The sequence below is a fragment of the Phyllobates terribilis genome, unplaced genomic scaffold, assembly GCF_046119375.1.
Source record: "Phyllobates terribilis strain yellow unplaced genomic scaffold, ASM4611937v1 Scaffold_7__3_contigs__length_470593459, whole genome shotgun sequence".
In the NCBI taxonomy this organism is placed as follows: Eukaryota; Metazoa; Chordata; class Amphibia; order Anura; family Dendrobatidae; genus Phyllobates; species Phyllobates terribilis.
This window is the reverse complement of record NW_027362767.1, coordinates 293,967,304-293,983,794: the sequence shown is the minus strand read 5'-3', so window position 1 is coordinate 293,983,794 and position 16,491 is coordinate 293,967,304.

Below are 16,491 nucleotides of genomic sequence, written 5' to 3'. Positions count from 1 at the left end.
GAGACTCGAAGCCAGTCCCTGTACTGCAGTCCAAGATTGGACCGTTTTTCATGGACATCTGAGTATATTTACACAAGGCAGATTCATTGCAGAAATTTCTGTTAATAGAGCCACAACTCATTACACCCAATTCTCAACCCTGCACTTTATATGCAGGTGTACCAAGATACACCATCCGCTCCTTTCAAAAGATTCACATAGCAGAGCACATATGTTCTTAGAAAGTTCTGTGGATCTTTTCAAGTGGAAACCAGTAGTCACCAAAACTTAGGACTTGACCCTGTGAGGACATAATGACATTATTGATATATTAGTCTGATCCCCAGAGGTCTGTTATAACCTCCTCATCCAGAAAATTATCTTTCAATAGATGAATAAAAGGGACCAATTACTGTAATGTTTGCTGCACGGCAAATAACTTATAATTCTCGCAATCTTTACAGTATTGAAGCTAAGGTCCGTGTAGCCCGAGCCTGCAGTCATCATCGCTAGTTTGGAGTCATTTTCAGTCTGAAAGTTGATATAATGTAGAAATAATTGCAGTTTTGGTATAAACTACTACAACGTATTGCATTGATATGTATGAAAGTTACATTTACACTCTGTGCCTTTTTCCACTGCAGTAAAAAATTGCGAAGTCCTTCTCGTGTTTATTATGTGGTTTATTTGCGGTTTTATCCCACTGACATACATGGAGAAAACACCAACAGCTTAGAAAACTGCTTAAAAAACCACATGGAAACTACAGCTAACATTTCTTAAATCCATTTGGTTTTACAATGCGTTTCTAGTGCAGAATTCTGCAGCCATGTGTGAATATACCCTTATAGACTATTAATTCCTGCCTATAACATAAAAAAGGACTTGTCTATTAAATCCCATTTACCAGAGGAACGTCCTACAAAGTAATGACTCTCATTGTTTCTTCATAGCTTTTTAACTTGTAAGTGACTTTCTATGAATTTCTGCTCTTGCAACACTAAAAGGCATGGTATTCAACAGAAAGTCCCAAAGCCATTCTCCATCACAATGTGTCATTGAAAGCTCCCTATGTTATGTAAATAGCTTAGCTATAATCCTTTGTATTACCTCTCACAATCTTGTAAAACAGGAAGAATAAAGCCAAACATTGGTACAGCAATGACCTGCTCAGGATTTTGGGCTATGCTCTACATTCTTTTCAAAGGAGTGGGAAAGGGAAAAAATATATATTTGTTTTTAGATATAATGTGTAAAAAGGAGCAAAGTGCATATAATTATGTACTGATTTTACAAATGTTAATTTCCTGCTTAGAAACAATTAATCACACTCGGGCTATATAGTTGTTGGTTCACATGTGCTGTATGTTCTCTATATCTGTTCCTCAGGCACCTTATTCATCTGAATGTAATAATACATTGAGGAGCATTAAGTACGGTCTTTCAAATTTGGTATCTAATCACTATGCTCCATATTTATTGTGGATATTATTCTGGTTTAGCCATTGGACAGTGGGTGACTACAGAGCAGACATTGTATCTAAATACAATCTAATTAGCAGAAAACTTCAGATGGTGATTCTAGAAAAAAACCACAACATTGATTTCTTCATCAAAGGTATCAATGTAATCAGGATTACAGCCGTCATTACAGCCATGTTTTTACCTTACATAACAAAATCGTGCTGACAGGTTCTCTTTAACAATTATATGATATACAATTCTGTGAAGTCAAATCATTTACATAAAGTAATGATGCTGAAAAAATGTTATAGGAAACTCTAGAATCCATAAATTGAAGATATATATAAATGAATAGGGGACACACAATTGTCCCCAATACAAGCACAATTGTCCCCTATACATGCACGATTGTCTCCAGTGTACACAAATAATTGTCCTCTATGCACACAATTGTCCCCTATACACATAATTGTCCCCTATACACATACACACACTTGTCCCCTATACACATAATTGTCCCCTATACACATAATTGTCCCCTATACACACACACAATTGTCCCCTATACACATAATTGCCCCCTATGCACTCACAATTGTCCCCTATACACATAATTGTCCCCTATACACACACACAAATGTCCCCTATACACATAATTGTCCCCTATACACACACACAATTGTCCCCTATACACATAATTGTCCCCTATACACACACAATTGTCCCCTATACACATACACACACTTGTCCCCTATACACATAATTGTCCCCTATACACATAATTGTCCCCTATACACACACACAATTGTCCCCTATACACATAATTGCCCCCTATGCACTCACAATTGTCCCCTATACACATAATTGTCCCCTATACACACACACAAATGTCCCCTATACACATAATTGTCCCCTATACACACACACAATTGTCCCCTATACACATAATTGCCCCCTATGCACTCACAATTGTCCCCTATACACATAATTGTCCCCTATACACACACAAATGTCCCCTATACACATAATTGTCCCCTATACACACACACAATTGTCCCCTATACACATAATTGTCCCCTATACACACACACAATTGTCCCCTATACACATAATTGCCCCCTATGCACTCACAATTGTCCCCTATACACATAATTGTCCCCTATACACACACAAATGTCCCCTATACACATAATTGTCCCCTATACACACACACAATTGTCCCCTATACACATAATTGTCCCCTATACACACACACAATTGTCCCCTATACACATAATTGCCCCCTATGCACTCACAATTGTCCCCTATACACATAATTGTCCCCTATACACACACAAATGTCCCCTATACACATAATTGTCCCCTATACACACACACAATTGTCCCCTATACACATAATTGTCCCCTATACACACACAATTGTCCCCTATACACATAATTGTCCCCTATACACACACACAATTGTCCCCTATAGACATAATTGTCCCCTATACACACACAATTGTCCCCTATACACACAATTGTCCCCTATACACACACACAAATGTCCCCTATACACATAATTGTCCCCTATACACACACACAATTGTCCCCTATACACATAATGGTCCCCTATACACACACAATTGTCCCCTATACACATAATTGTCCCCTATACACACACAATTGTCCCCTATTCACACATAATTGTCCCCTATACACATAATTGTCCCCTATACACACACAATTGTCTCCTATACACATAATTGTCCCCTATACACACACAATTGTCCCCTATACACATAATTGTCCCCTATACACACACACAATTGTCCCCTATAGACATAATTGTCCCCTATACACACACAATTGTCCCCTATACACACAATTGTCCCCTATACACACACACAAATGTCCCCTATACACATAATTGTCCCCTATACACACACACAATTGTCCCCTATACACATAATGGTCCCCTATACACACACAATTGTCCCCTATACACATAATTGTCCCCTATACACACACAATTGTCCCCTATTCACACATAATTGTCCCCTATACACATAATTGTCCCCTATACACACACAATTGTCTCCTATACACATAATTGTCCCCTATACACACATAATTGTCCCCTATACACATAATTGTCCCCTATACACACACAATTGTCCCCTATACACACATAATTGTCCCCTATACACACACACAATTGTCCCCTATACACATAATTGTCCCCTATACACACACAATTGTCCCCTATACACATAATTGTCCCCTATACACACACAATTGTCCCCTATACACACATAATTGTCCCCTATACACACATAATTGTCCCCTATACACACAATTGTCCCCTATACACACATAATTGTCCCCTATACACACACACAATTGTCCCCTATACACACACACAATTGTCCCCTATACACATAATTGTCCCCTATACACACACAATTGTCCCCTATACACATAATTGTCCCATATACACACACAATTGTCCCCTATACACACATAATTGTCCCCTATACACATAATTGTCCCCTATACACACACAATTGTCCCCTATACACATAATTGTCCCCTATACACACACACAATTGTCCCCTATACACATAATTGTCCCCTATACACACACACAATTGTCCCCTATACACATAATTGTCCCCTATACACATAATTGTCCCTTTTACACACACACATAATTGTCCCCCACACACACAATTGTCACCTATACACCCAAACTCATTTGTCCTCTATTCACACTATTTACAGATCTTCTGTGGATGTCGCTTGCACAAATCCTTGGCTCTTCATGTAATCCCAGACAGACTGGATAATGCTGAGATCAGGGCTCTGTGGGGCCATATCATCACTTCCAGGACTCCTTGCTGTTCTTTATGCTGAATAGTGGCACACTGCCAATGGCGGCAGACCATGCGACCACTATGGGGCCCGTGAGTTGGGAGGCCCAGTGCCAGCCCCCACACCAGGCCTTCCCCCATGTCCAACTTTAAACAGTATCCTGGATGCGGATACAGTTGAAGGCAATGATGAAGGAAGGAGCGTCCGGTGACACTCCCTACTCCACCATTCTCCCTCTGTATCTGACGTCTCAGCACAACGGGCGTAATGACGTTATTACAGCAAGCCCGCTGTGCTGAGCAGTGCAGAGCTGCAGAAGACCCATTGAAGACAGCAGAGCAGTGAGGAACGAGGAGAGGCAAGTATTTTTTTTTTTATGAATCAGTACATTGTGGGGCCCACTATATGGAGGACTATGTGGGGCCCATTACTCTATATGGAGGACTATGTGGTGCCCATTATACTGTATGGAGGACTATGGAGGGCCCATTATACTGTATGGAGAACTATGTGGGGCCCATTATAGTATATGGAGGACTATGTGGGGCCCATTATTCTGTATGGAGGACTATGTGGGGCCCATTATAGTATATGGAGGACTATGTGGGGCCCATTATTCTGTATGGAGGACTATGTGGGGCCCATTATACTATGTGGAAGGCTATGTAGGGTCGATTATGCTGTATGGAGGACTATGTGGGGCCCATTATACTATATGGAGGACTTTGTGGGGCCCATTATACTATATGGAGGACTATATGGAGCTCATTATACTATATGGAGGACTATGTGGGGCTCATTACACTATATGGAGGACTATGTGGTGCCCATTATTCTGTATGGAGGACTATGTGGGGCCCATTATTCTCTATGGAGGACTATGTGGGGCCCATTATACGATATGGAGGACTATGTGGGGCCCATTATACTATGTGGAAGGCTATGTAGGGTCCATTATGCTGCATGGAGGACGATGTGGGGCCCATTATACTATATGGAGGACTTTGTGGGGCCCATTATACTATATGGAGGACTATATGGAGCTCATTATACTATATGGAGGACTCTGTGGGGCCCATTACACTCTATGGAGGACTATGTGGTGCCCATTATTCTGTATGGAGGACTATGTGGGGCCCATTATACTATGTGGAAGGCTATGTAGGGTCCATTATGCTGTATGGAGGACTTTGTGGGGCCCATTATACTATATGGAGGACTATATGGAGCTCATTATACTATATGGAGGACTATGTGGGGCCCATTACACTATATGGAGAACTATGTGGTGCCCATTATTCTGTATGGAGGACTATGTGGGGCCCATTATAGTATATGGAGGACTATGTGGGGCCCATTATACTATATGGAGGACTATGTGGGGCCCATTATACTATGTGGAAGGCTATGTAGGGTCCATTATGCTGTATGGAGGACTATGTGGGGCCCATTATACTATATGGAGGACTTTGTGGGGCCCATTATACTATATGGAGGACTATATGGGGCTCATTATACTATGTGGAAGGCTATGTGGAGTCCATTATCCTGTATGGAGGATTATGTGGTGCCCATTATTCTGTATGGAGGACTATGTGGGGCCCATTATAGTGTATGAAGGACTAAGTGGGGCCCGTTATACTGTATTGAGGGCTAGGTGGAGTCCATTATACTGCATAGAAAGCAATGTGGTGCCCATTATACTATATGGAAGGCAATGTGGGGCCTATTGTATTATATGGAAGGTTATGTGGAGTCCATTATATTAAATGGAAAGCAATGTGGGGGCCCATTTTACTCTATGGAATGCTATGTGGGGGCCCATTATACTATATGGACGGCTATGTGGGGGCCATTATACTGTTTGGAGGGCTATATGAGGACCGTTATACTTTTTGGAGGGCTAGTGGGGGCCCTTATACAGTGTGGAGGCTTGTGTTGTGTCCATCATACTGTATGGGGGCCATCATATTGTGTGGAGGGCTGTGTTAGACATCATACTGTGTTCGGGTCACCGTACTTTTCCTGGTGGGTACAGTAGGATCATCATACTGTGTGTGGAGGGTACTATGTAGGAATTCACTATGTGAGTATCATATTGTATTTGGGGGTCACTTTTGTTGGCTTCATACTTTATGGGGGCCATGAAAAGGGAATCTAGGGCTTCAATAGGAGAAAAATTACTCTGAAAGGGCTGCAAAGTTGTATGCTCTTCTGTCCCACAGAATATTATTTTAGTTCTTTTTTTGTGTATGTGTGGGGAAGGGGAAGAATGCCATCCTGTGCTCAAAACTCATCGCCATGTGCTTTCCTGCTCCCCACCTTATTCTTATAGAATTTTAATACTTTAAATAAAAATAGGATTTTTTATATTTTTCAACCAGAAGTTGGACTCCCTTCCTTTTGTTCTATTACTTCTACGCTGGTCAGAGCATTGTCCTCTGAATACTGTATTACATGATCCGGTGAGCTGGCTTTTTCTCTATTTTTTGTGTGTGTGGGGGGCTGATTAAAACTTGTGCTATGGGGCCCCATGGTTTATTTGTAAGCCCCTGATGCTGAATATAGTTTTTAATCGCATTGGCTGTATGTTTGGGGTTCTTGGCCTACTACATAGTAAACTTGGAGCTAATCAGACGCCTCCCTGATGGTGTTGCATGGTGTATAAGTATCTGCCTGCATTTCTCAGAATTGAGGACACTATTAAAGGAGTTGTCCAGTACTCAAACAGCCCGTTCTTAAAGAGAACCTGTCATCAGGATTTTATACCCCAAAATAATGGCATGTATGTAAAGGTGCTAGAATCGCCATAGCATCTAAATTTCACCGGTATCTGCATCTGTCTGCATCCGTTGACTCCATATTGCACCATTCATCCTGAGCGTTTAGATTGCTTGGTTGATTAATTAATTATTGTTAACCTAATATTTATTTGCTATTGGAAAACAAAATAGACATCCCCGTTATGCAAAGAAAGCCCCTTCTTCCATTCCCGGATGACTATCATCATCGACTTATTGTGCCAATTGGCAAACTCCAATTTAAAGTTTTCTGGCAGATTTCACATTGAGAATCTGATGACTGCAGAATAGCAGACATGTAATGCTTGTATACTCTGCGCTGCTAGAAAAGTTACTGGCAGAATTAGCAGATAGATCTGAGATTTTTCATTTGTTTTCCTGGTGTAGTCCTAACCTAAGCAATCTCAGATTTCAGGCCACTTTTGATACAAACTGATTGCAGGGATCATGATGCAATGAATATGAATAAATAAATGTGACTAATTAGAATTATTTTATTAAATTTATTGTGACTCCATGGATTTCAGTTTATGTCGGCAGTCAACAAGTTTATACATAGTGTCTCAATGTCTCTTGTAGGTGGTTCCCCCACATGTGTAGAAGAGTCTTTTTTTTCCTTGTGCTGATGATTATCTGTGACATTTTGCAGAATGATTAACAGCAGAAACAGGGCTGGGCTCGTTTGGATCACTGGCATCACATCTCCTAATTAGAAATGTGTAGATGCCTTGAAATGTAAACATAGACGCATTTTGTAATAATTCCTCAGTCATCACCAACTAATCTACTCACTGTCCTGGTGGTTGAGAAGGCATTCACCAGAGTTCATGGTGTCAGGATTACCAGCTTTAGCATCGAATAACTGTATAAATAAATTAGCATTTGTCTTATAGTCCAGTAAATATATATAGTATCAATTATTCTAGAAATTACATGCTGAGAACGATGCTGTTGTATATTCAGGCTCCCTTTGTGTCTGATCTGTAAGGTGCCCTTAAAGGAAATCTGTCAACGGGTTTTTGCTATGTAATCTGAAAACACCATAATGTCCATAATGTAGGAGCAAAGACCCTGATTACAGAGATGTGTCACTTACTGGACTGTGTTTTGCTATTTCAATACAATCAGTGTTTTATCAGCAGGAGATTATCATTACAGGACAACTGGCCTGGTGCCTCCTGGTCCAACCGCACCCCCAGCATTGATTAGCAGCTCTCTGTCACTATACAATGTACACAGAAAGCTGTGATGTGTGTGTCGGGGGGGAGGGGATGAGTTGCACACAGCTCAACATCTGAGCTCTGCTAGATCTGCAGCAGAGAAAACTGTGCTTGTATTACATAGTGAAATCCTACTGACAGATTATCTTTAAATAATTATATTCGAATACTCATCCAGCCGAAAGTTAAGTCTCCTGATTCACCTAGACACATAAAGGGTTTGGCTCGGACAAATGTTCTTGTATTCTCCATGGGGAATACAGGGTTAGCTAGAAGAGGACAAGAAACAAAGATTTCCTCCTTAAATGTTATTGATACCCTCCTAAGTACAAGATAAACACCTACCGTGACAATCATCTATATAAATAAAAATTTAAATGTTTGTTTGTTCAAAATCTTATAAATGTTTTTACAGTATATACCTACTATGTTTTTATATACCAGCTGTTGGACGTAAAAGCAACAGCTAGAGGGGGTGTTACGAGCTCAGTCCCAGGCTGACTCTCCTCGGCCGCCCGGCGTTCTCCCCCCACTTAGTGACATCTCATTCATAAACCCTTCTCCCTCTCCTTCATTCACCACAGCCGCTGCCTGTTCTCTGCTCCTTTCGTGTCCCCTGTGGGGGTTGAGGGGATGGGGAATGACGAGACCGTCTGTTCGAGGCCGAAAGACGCTGCTGCGCATCACCACCACTGCCTAGAGGCGGCCGCCTCTTCTCTCCGGCACCGCTACTGCTGCGGCTTCTTCTTCTCTGGCAGGTGAGTCTTATTTACGACTGTGCAACAACAAGCCTGGGAGGGAGGGAAAGAGAGAGGGAGGTTGCATGGAGAGGCGCAGGCAACGGCCTCCGCTCTGGGCGCTGAGCTGGGCCCGAGCCTCACAGCAATGGGCGGATAGCAAGTGACTGCAAATTCCACTGTGCCACCGGTGGAAGCAGAGCTGTGATCTGGCCAGTACTGGCCCAGGACATGTCAAGCGGATCACCCCCTCCTCCTCTGCCACCGCCTGCCTTCATCTCTGCGTCCCCTCCTGTCACATTCCCTCTGTACCTAGGGAATTGCATAACTAGCAATCCCTGACATAACCGACTCCATTGTGACACCTGACAGCAAGTACAGACCTCTTTAGTGACCTGTGCAGAAAAAAAAAATTGAAATATTGTATGCCCACAAGCATTGTGAAATTAAATATTTTAGAATTGAGCACTTTCTCTTTTCTTTCTTTTTCATTTAAGCAGACTGAGCCACAGCAACGCGAGGCCGAGTACAACTAGTTAAAAATATTATCAATATTTTATTAAATATATAAATACATAGATAACAACAAACTAATGATTGCATAGTAAATGGCATAGTGAAAAATGAAATTGTAAATGTAAAAATGTAAATTGTAAATGTCATAGTGAAAAATTAAAACCCCTAATGACAGCTCCAAGAAAAGCAATAAAAAAACGCAAGTAACTTAATTTAAATAATAGGTGGAGAAACGGTGCAGAAATTCTGCAAAATTAAAAACTCAACAAAAGCTCATTGTGGGAACTAAGTGACAAAAAATATCATTGTCATAGAGAAAAATTAAAATCCATAAAGACTTCTCCGGACAGGGACATGTCACCCCCACATTAAACATATGGGATTAATTCTAACTGGGGAAGTGAGAAAGAGTTGACACTTCAACTTCCATTGAGGTAGGACCTCCTGCCTTGAACAAATAATTACAGCAGAGATTTGCTCTGAGAACCAGCCACCAAGGCTAGGATTCATATACTCAGAGGCAGAGAAGTACACTTGCAAGGCAAGTGCTTCTTCTGTTCAAATGAATCGTCTCAGACTTTCTGGAGCTAGTGGTCAGTGATGAATATTGAAGTTTGCATTGATCTGATATTTTTGGGAGATATACAGTACAGACCAAAAGTTTGGACACACCTTCTCATTTAAAGATTTTTCTGTATTTTCATCACTATGAAAATTGCACATTCACACTGAAGGCATCAAAACTATGAATTAACACATGTGGAATTATATACTTAATAAAAAAGTGTGAAACAACTGAAAATATGTCTTATATTCTAGGTTCTTCAAAGTAGCCACCTTTTGCTTTGATGACTGCTTTGCACACTCTTGGCATTCTCTTGATGAGCTTCAAGAGGTAGTCACCGGAAATGGTTTTCACTTCACAGGTGTGCCCTGTCAGGTTTAATAAGTGGGATTTCTTGCCTTATAAATGGTGTTGGGACCATCAGTTGTGTTGTGCAGAAGTCTGGTGGATACACAGCTGATAGTCCTATTGAATAGACTGTTAGAATTTGTATTATGGCAAGAAAAAAGCAGCTAAGTAAAGAAAAACAAGTGGCCATCATTACTTTAAGAAATGAAGGTCAGTCAGTCTGAAAAATTGGGCAAACTTTGAAAGTGTCCCCAAGTGCAGTTGCAAAAACCATCAAGTGTGTAGTGCCGGCGTCCCTGCCCTCTGCTAGGCAGGGACGCTGTTCCCCTCACCACTCTGCTCCGTGCCCGGCGTCCCTCTCCCGCTCTGCTGGCCGTCCTAAGGAGTCCCCGGACAATGGCCGGAGGACTTTACCATATATAAGGCACCTCCTCCAAAATGGAGGTGCCCGAGCAATGTTGTTGCACCGTTCTACTCTGCTTCAGCCCTCAGGTCCCTTGCCAGTTACCTGCCAGTTACCTGCCAGATTCCTGCCAGCTTGCTGTCCTAATCCTGCCTGATTTCCTGTTACCTGCCTGCCTGCCTGAGGTCCGACGGTCTGCCTTACAACTCCGGTCAGTCTGTCTAAGGACCAACTTGCCCGCTCACCTGGGAGCGCACATCAGCTACCTGCCTGCTTGCCTGAGGTCCGACGGTCTGCCTTACAACTCCGGTCAGTCTGTCTATGGACCAGCTTGCCCGCTCACCTGGGAGCGCTTCTCCGCTACCTGCCTGCTTGCCTGCCCGGAGGCTCCGCTGTCACGTGCTGTGACCACCAGCTATTCCAGACTCTTGCCCGCTCACCTGGGAGCGCTTCTCCGCTACCTGCCTGCTTGCCAGCCCGGAGGCTCCGCTGTCACGTGCTGTGACCACCAGCTATTCCAGACTCTTGCCCGCTCACCTGGGAGCGCTTCTCCGCTACCTGCCTGCTTGCCAGCCCGAAGGCTCCGCTGTCACGTGCTGTGACCACCAGCTATTCCAGACTCTTGCCCGCTCACCTGGGAGCGCTTCTCCGCTACCTGCCTGCTTGCCTACCTGGAGGCTCCGCCGTCACGTGCTGTGACCACCTGCTATTCCAGAGACTCTCGCTTGCTCACCTGGGAGCACACATCCTCCATCTGCCTTGCTAACCTACCTGGAGGTTCAGCCATCACAGGTCGTACCTACCCTTTACCTAGAGACTGCCCCGGTCACTTGCCGTGACCTCCAGCCCGTTCTTCCAGAGACTGCCCCGGTCACTTGCCGTGACCTCCAGCCCGTTCTTCCAGAGACTGCCCTGATCACTTGCCGTGACCTCCTGCCCGTACACCCAGAGACTGTCCCGGTCACCTGCTGTGACTGCCTGCCTGGTCGCCACCCGCTCCCTTACAAGGACCGCTCCCTTGTATAGTAGCCCAGAGGTTCTGCCTCCCAGACCCGTTACAGTTTGCTCGGGCCATGGAACCCGGTGGCACCCAAGCTCCCTCGCTCTCGGACCTGTGTCATGAACTGTCCCGTCAGAGGTCCCAACAGGAGTCCATCCTGGGTCACCTGCGGAATGTCAATACTCGCCTGGACACTCTGACTGCTCCACCAACAACCTCCGCCAGTGCCATGTCTCGCAATCCGGCAGCTCCGCTGTCCACTAACACCATGATATCCTACCCCGGACCTCGGCTTTCTGCACCTCCTCGCTTCGGAGGCGACTCAGCCCAGGCTCGAGGCTTCATAAATCAGTGCACCCTGCACTTTGAACTATTGTCCCACCAGTTTAACTCCGACCGAGCCAAAATTGCATTCATCATGTCCCATCTCACCGGGGAGGCCCTGGCCTGGCTAAATCCTCTATGGGAGAGAGGAGACCCCCTGGTGTCCAACTTGCCTGCTTTTCTCACGGCTTTCCGGAAAGTCTTCGACGAACCCGGACGGAAGACCTCATCCGCATCATCGTTGCTACGCCTCCGTCAGGAAAGTCTCACCGTGGGCCAATATGCCATACGGTTCCGTACCCTTGCCTCGGAGCTGGCCTGGGATAACGACGCTCTGGTTTCCGTCTTCTGGGAGGGTCTGTCCGGCCGTATTAAAGATGAACTTGCCGGTCGGGACATTCCTACCACTCTCGATGACTTAATAACTCTTGCCACCCGGATTGACCTACGGTTCCAGGAGCGTGCCAGAGAGGTCACCCGTGAGAGGAGGTTACCACGTCTAGCTCCTACTTTTCAGAAACCCGTCACTCCTTCTGTCTCTAACCAGGTACACCCTCTTGAGCCTATGCAGGTCGACCAGACCAAGATGGTCAAGACCCGTCAGGACTTACGCCGTGCCGAGGGGACCTGCTTCTACTGTGGCAGTAAGGAGCACCGGATCCGTGCCTGCCCGGAGAGGTCGGGAAACGCCTGTGTCTAGGTTCGCTCAGAGAGGTCCACCTAGACAAGAATAAATCCTCTCCATCCCTACTGTTGTCAGTTTCAATCGTCTACGGGGAGAACCGTTATTTCGAACTAGCCCAACTGGACTCTGGAGCAGCCGGGAATCTTATTTCACAGTCCCTGGTAGAGAAATACCGCATCCCCACCAAACCTCTGGCTGTACCCTTGTCTGTTGCTGCCGTGGATGGGGGGCTCTTACCACGCCCCATCCAACTCATCACCGAATCCATTACTCTGCAGGTGGGAATGCTGCATTCTGAAAGTATCTCCTTCCATGTTCTGCCTGGACTCTCTCACGCCCTCTTGCTAGGCCTACCTTGGCTCCAGAAACATGCACCCGTTCTTGACTGGCAGACCGGAGAAGTCCTTCGCTGGGGACAGGGCTGCCATAAGACCTGTCTGGTTCCCGCTCATCCCGTCCGTCCTTCTCCTACCCCAGCTAATCTACCTGGACTTCCGATTCCTTATTGGTTTTATGCTGATGTCTTTAATAAAAAGGAGGCAGAGACACTACCCCCTCATAGACCATACGACTGCCCTATCGACCTGTTACCTGGTACTTCTCCTCCCCGTGGGCGTATTTATCCATTATCCGCTGCTGAGACCCGGTCGATGTCCGAATATATTGAGGAGAATCTGGCCAGGGGATTCATCCGGAAATCTACCTCCCCGGCGGGAGCAGGCTTCTTTTTCGTCAAAAAGAAGGACGGCTCTCTCCTTCCCTGTATAGACTATAGAGGCCTTAACCAGATCACGGTGAAGAATAAGTACCCCCTTCCGCTCATTCCGGAGTTATTTGATCGTCTGAGGGGGGCTAGAATCTTCACCAAACTGGACCTCCGTGGGGCGTACAACCTGGTTCGTATCCATCAGGGGGATGAATGGAAGACGGCATTCAACACCCGGGACGGCCACTATGAATATCTGGTAATGCCCTTTGGCCTCTGTAACGCTCCTGCCGTCTTTCAAGAGTTGGTCAATGACATCTTCTGGGACCTTCTCTACTCCTGCGTAGTGGTGTACCTGGACGACATCTTGGTCTTCTCTCCGGATCTCCAGACTCATCGGAGGGATGTTCGTCAGGTCCTGCTCAGGCTCAGGCAGAACCATCTCTACGCTAAATATGAGAAGTGCCTCTTTGAGCAGACCTCACTTCCGTTTCTGGGCTACATTATCTCTCAGACCGGCCTACAAATGGATCCTGAGAAACTGTCTGCCATCGAGAAATGGCCCCGACCAGAGGGGTTGAAGGCTATTCAACGGTTCCTGGGCTTCGCCAACTATTACCGCCTCTTCATCCCGCACTTCTCTTCCCGGACTGCCCCAATTTCCGCGCTCACCCGTAAGGGTACTAATCCCAAAGAGTGGCCGCCCGAAGCAGAGGAGGCCTTTCTTTCCCTAAAACAGGCCTTCTCTTCCGCCCCGGTGCTGCATCGCCCGGACGGCAACAAGCAGTTCTTCCTGGAAGTTGACGCCTCCTCCTCTGGAGCCGGAGCGGTACTTACTCAAAAATCATCTTCCGGGAGAATGGTAACTTGTGGCTTCTTCTCCAAACTCTTCTCCTCTTCTGAGCGCAACTATTCCATAGGAGACCGAGAGTTATTGGCCATCAAGCTGGCGTTGGAGGAGTGGCGTTACCTACTCGAGGGGGCTCTTCACCCGGTAATAATTTACACTGACCACAAGAACTTGGCTTACCTCCAGCATGCCCAGAGACTTAACCCGCGCCAAGCCCGGTGGTCCTTGTTTTTTGCTCGCTTTGATTTTGTTCTTCATTTTCGCCCAGCTGACAAAAACATCAAAGCAGACGCCTTGTCCCGATCCTTTCTGGTGTCCGATCTCGAGGAAGAACCTAAACATATCATCGATCCCGCCAGAGTAATGCAGGTGGCTCCCGTGAGTCTAAATCGTCTCCCTCCCGGTAAGACGTTTGTTTCAGTACCTGATCGGGAGAAGATCCTACACTGGGGCCATTCGTCTAAACTAGCTGGCCACGCCGGTCAGAAAAAGACCCTCCAGCTTATTGCCCGGCACTATTGGTGGCCTACCCTGCACAAGGACATAATAGACTTTGTTTCTGCCTGTGTGTCCTGCGCCCGCAACAAAGTCCCGAGACATCTGCCAGCCGGACGCCTCCTTCCGCTTCCTGTACCTGCTGCCCCCTGGCAGCATATAGCAATGGACTTTATAACTGATCTCCCCGTCTCTGCCAGTTGTACGGTCATTTGGGTGGTCGCTGACCGCTTTTCCAAGATGGCTCACTTTATTCCCCTGCCAGGCCTTCCGTCTGCACCCGAGCTGGCTAAAGACTTTATCCGCCACATCTTCCGTCTTCATGGCCTGCCCCTCCACATCGTGTCGGATCGTGGGGTACAGTTCACCTCACGTTTCTGGAGAGCCACTTGTAAACTACTAGACGTCACCCTGGACTTCTGTTCCGCTTACCACCCACAGTCCAATGGTCAAGTGGAGCGGATCAATCAGAACCTGACCAGTTACCTCCGGCACTTCGTTAATGCCCACCATTCTGACTGGGTGGATCTCCTACCATGGGCCGAGTTCTCTTATAATAATCACGAGAGCGAATCCTCCTCCAAATCCCCGTTTTTTGTAGTCTTTGGTCAGCATCCTCGGATTCCTTTTCCTGTCTCCACCTCTGTGGACAACCCGGCTGCGGAATCTCTCGTTAGCAAATTTTCCTCCATATGGGAGAGTACCCGGTCCGCGCTCCTTCTGTCATCCGAGCGTATGAAAAGACACGCTGACAAAAAACGCCTGGATCCTCCACAATTTCGTCCAGGAGATAAAGTCTGGCTCTCATCTAAATATGTTCGACTCAAGATACCTTCTTACAAGTTAGGACCTCGGTTCATCGGTCCTCTGGAGGTCATCAGTCAGATCAACCCGGTGGCCTATAAATTGAAACTCCCGGCCAACTTACGGATCCCTAACTCCTTCCATGTATCTCTCCTCAAACCCGTGGTGCTTAACTCTTTTTCCAAGTCTACAGGTACGCCTCCTGCTCCGGTTTCTGCTGAGGACGAGTTTGAGGTAGAGAACATTCTTGCCACCAAAAGGGTAAGAGGAAAGACCTTTTTTCTGGTAGATTGGAAGGGGTTTGGTCCTGAGGAGAGAACGTGGGAGTCCCGGGAGAACATCCATGCCCCTCTCATCCTAGCTAAATTTCTATCTGGCCTAAAAAAGGGGGGGCCTAAAGGGGGGGGTACTGTAGTGCCGGCGTCCCTGCCCTCTGCTAGGCAGGGACGCTGTTCCCCTCACCGCTCTGCTCCGTGCCCGGCGTCCCTCTCCCGCTCTGCTGGCAGCGCGCGCTCCTTCCCGGCCACTGTGCTTAGGGCGCGCGCGCGCGCCCTCCCTCCCTCTTAAAGGGGCCGCGCGCCGTCCTAAGGAATCCCCGGCCAATGGCCGGAGGACTTTACCATATATAAGGCACCTCCTCCAAAATGGAGGTGCCCGAGCAATGTTGTTGCACCGTTCTACTCTGCTTCAGCCCTCAGGTCCCTTGCCAGTTACCTGCCAGTTACCTGCCAGATTCCTGCC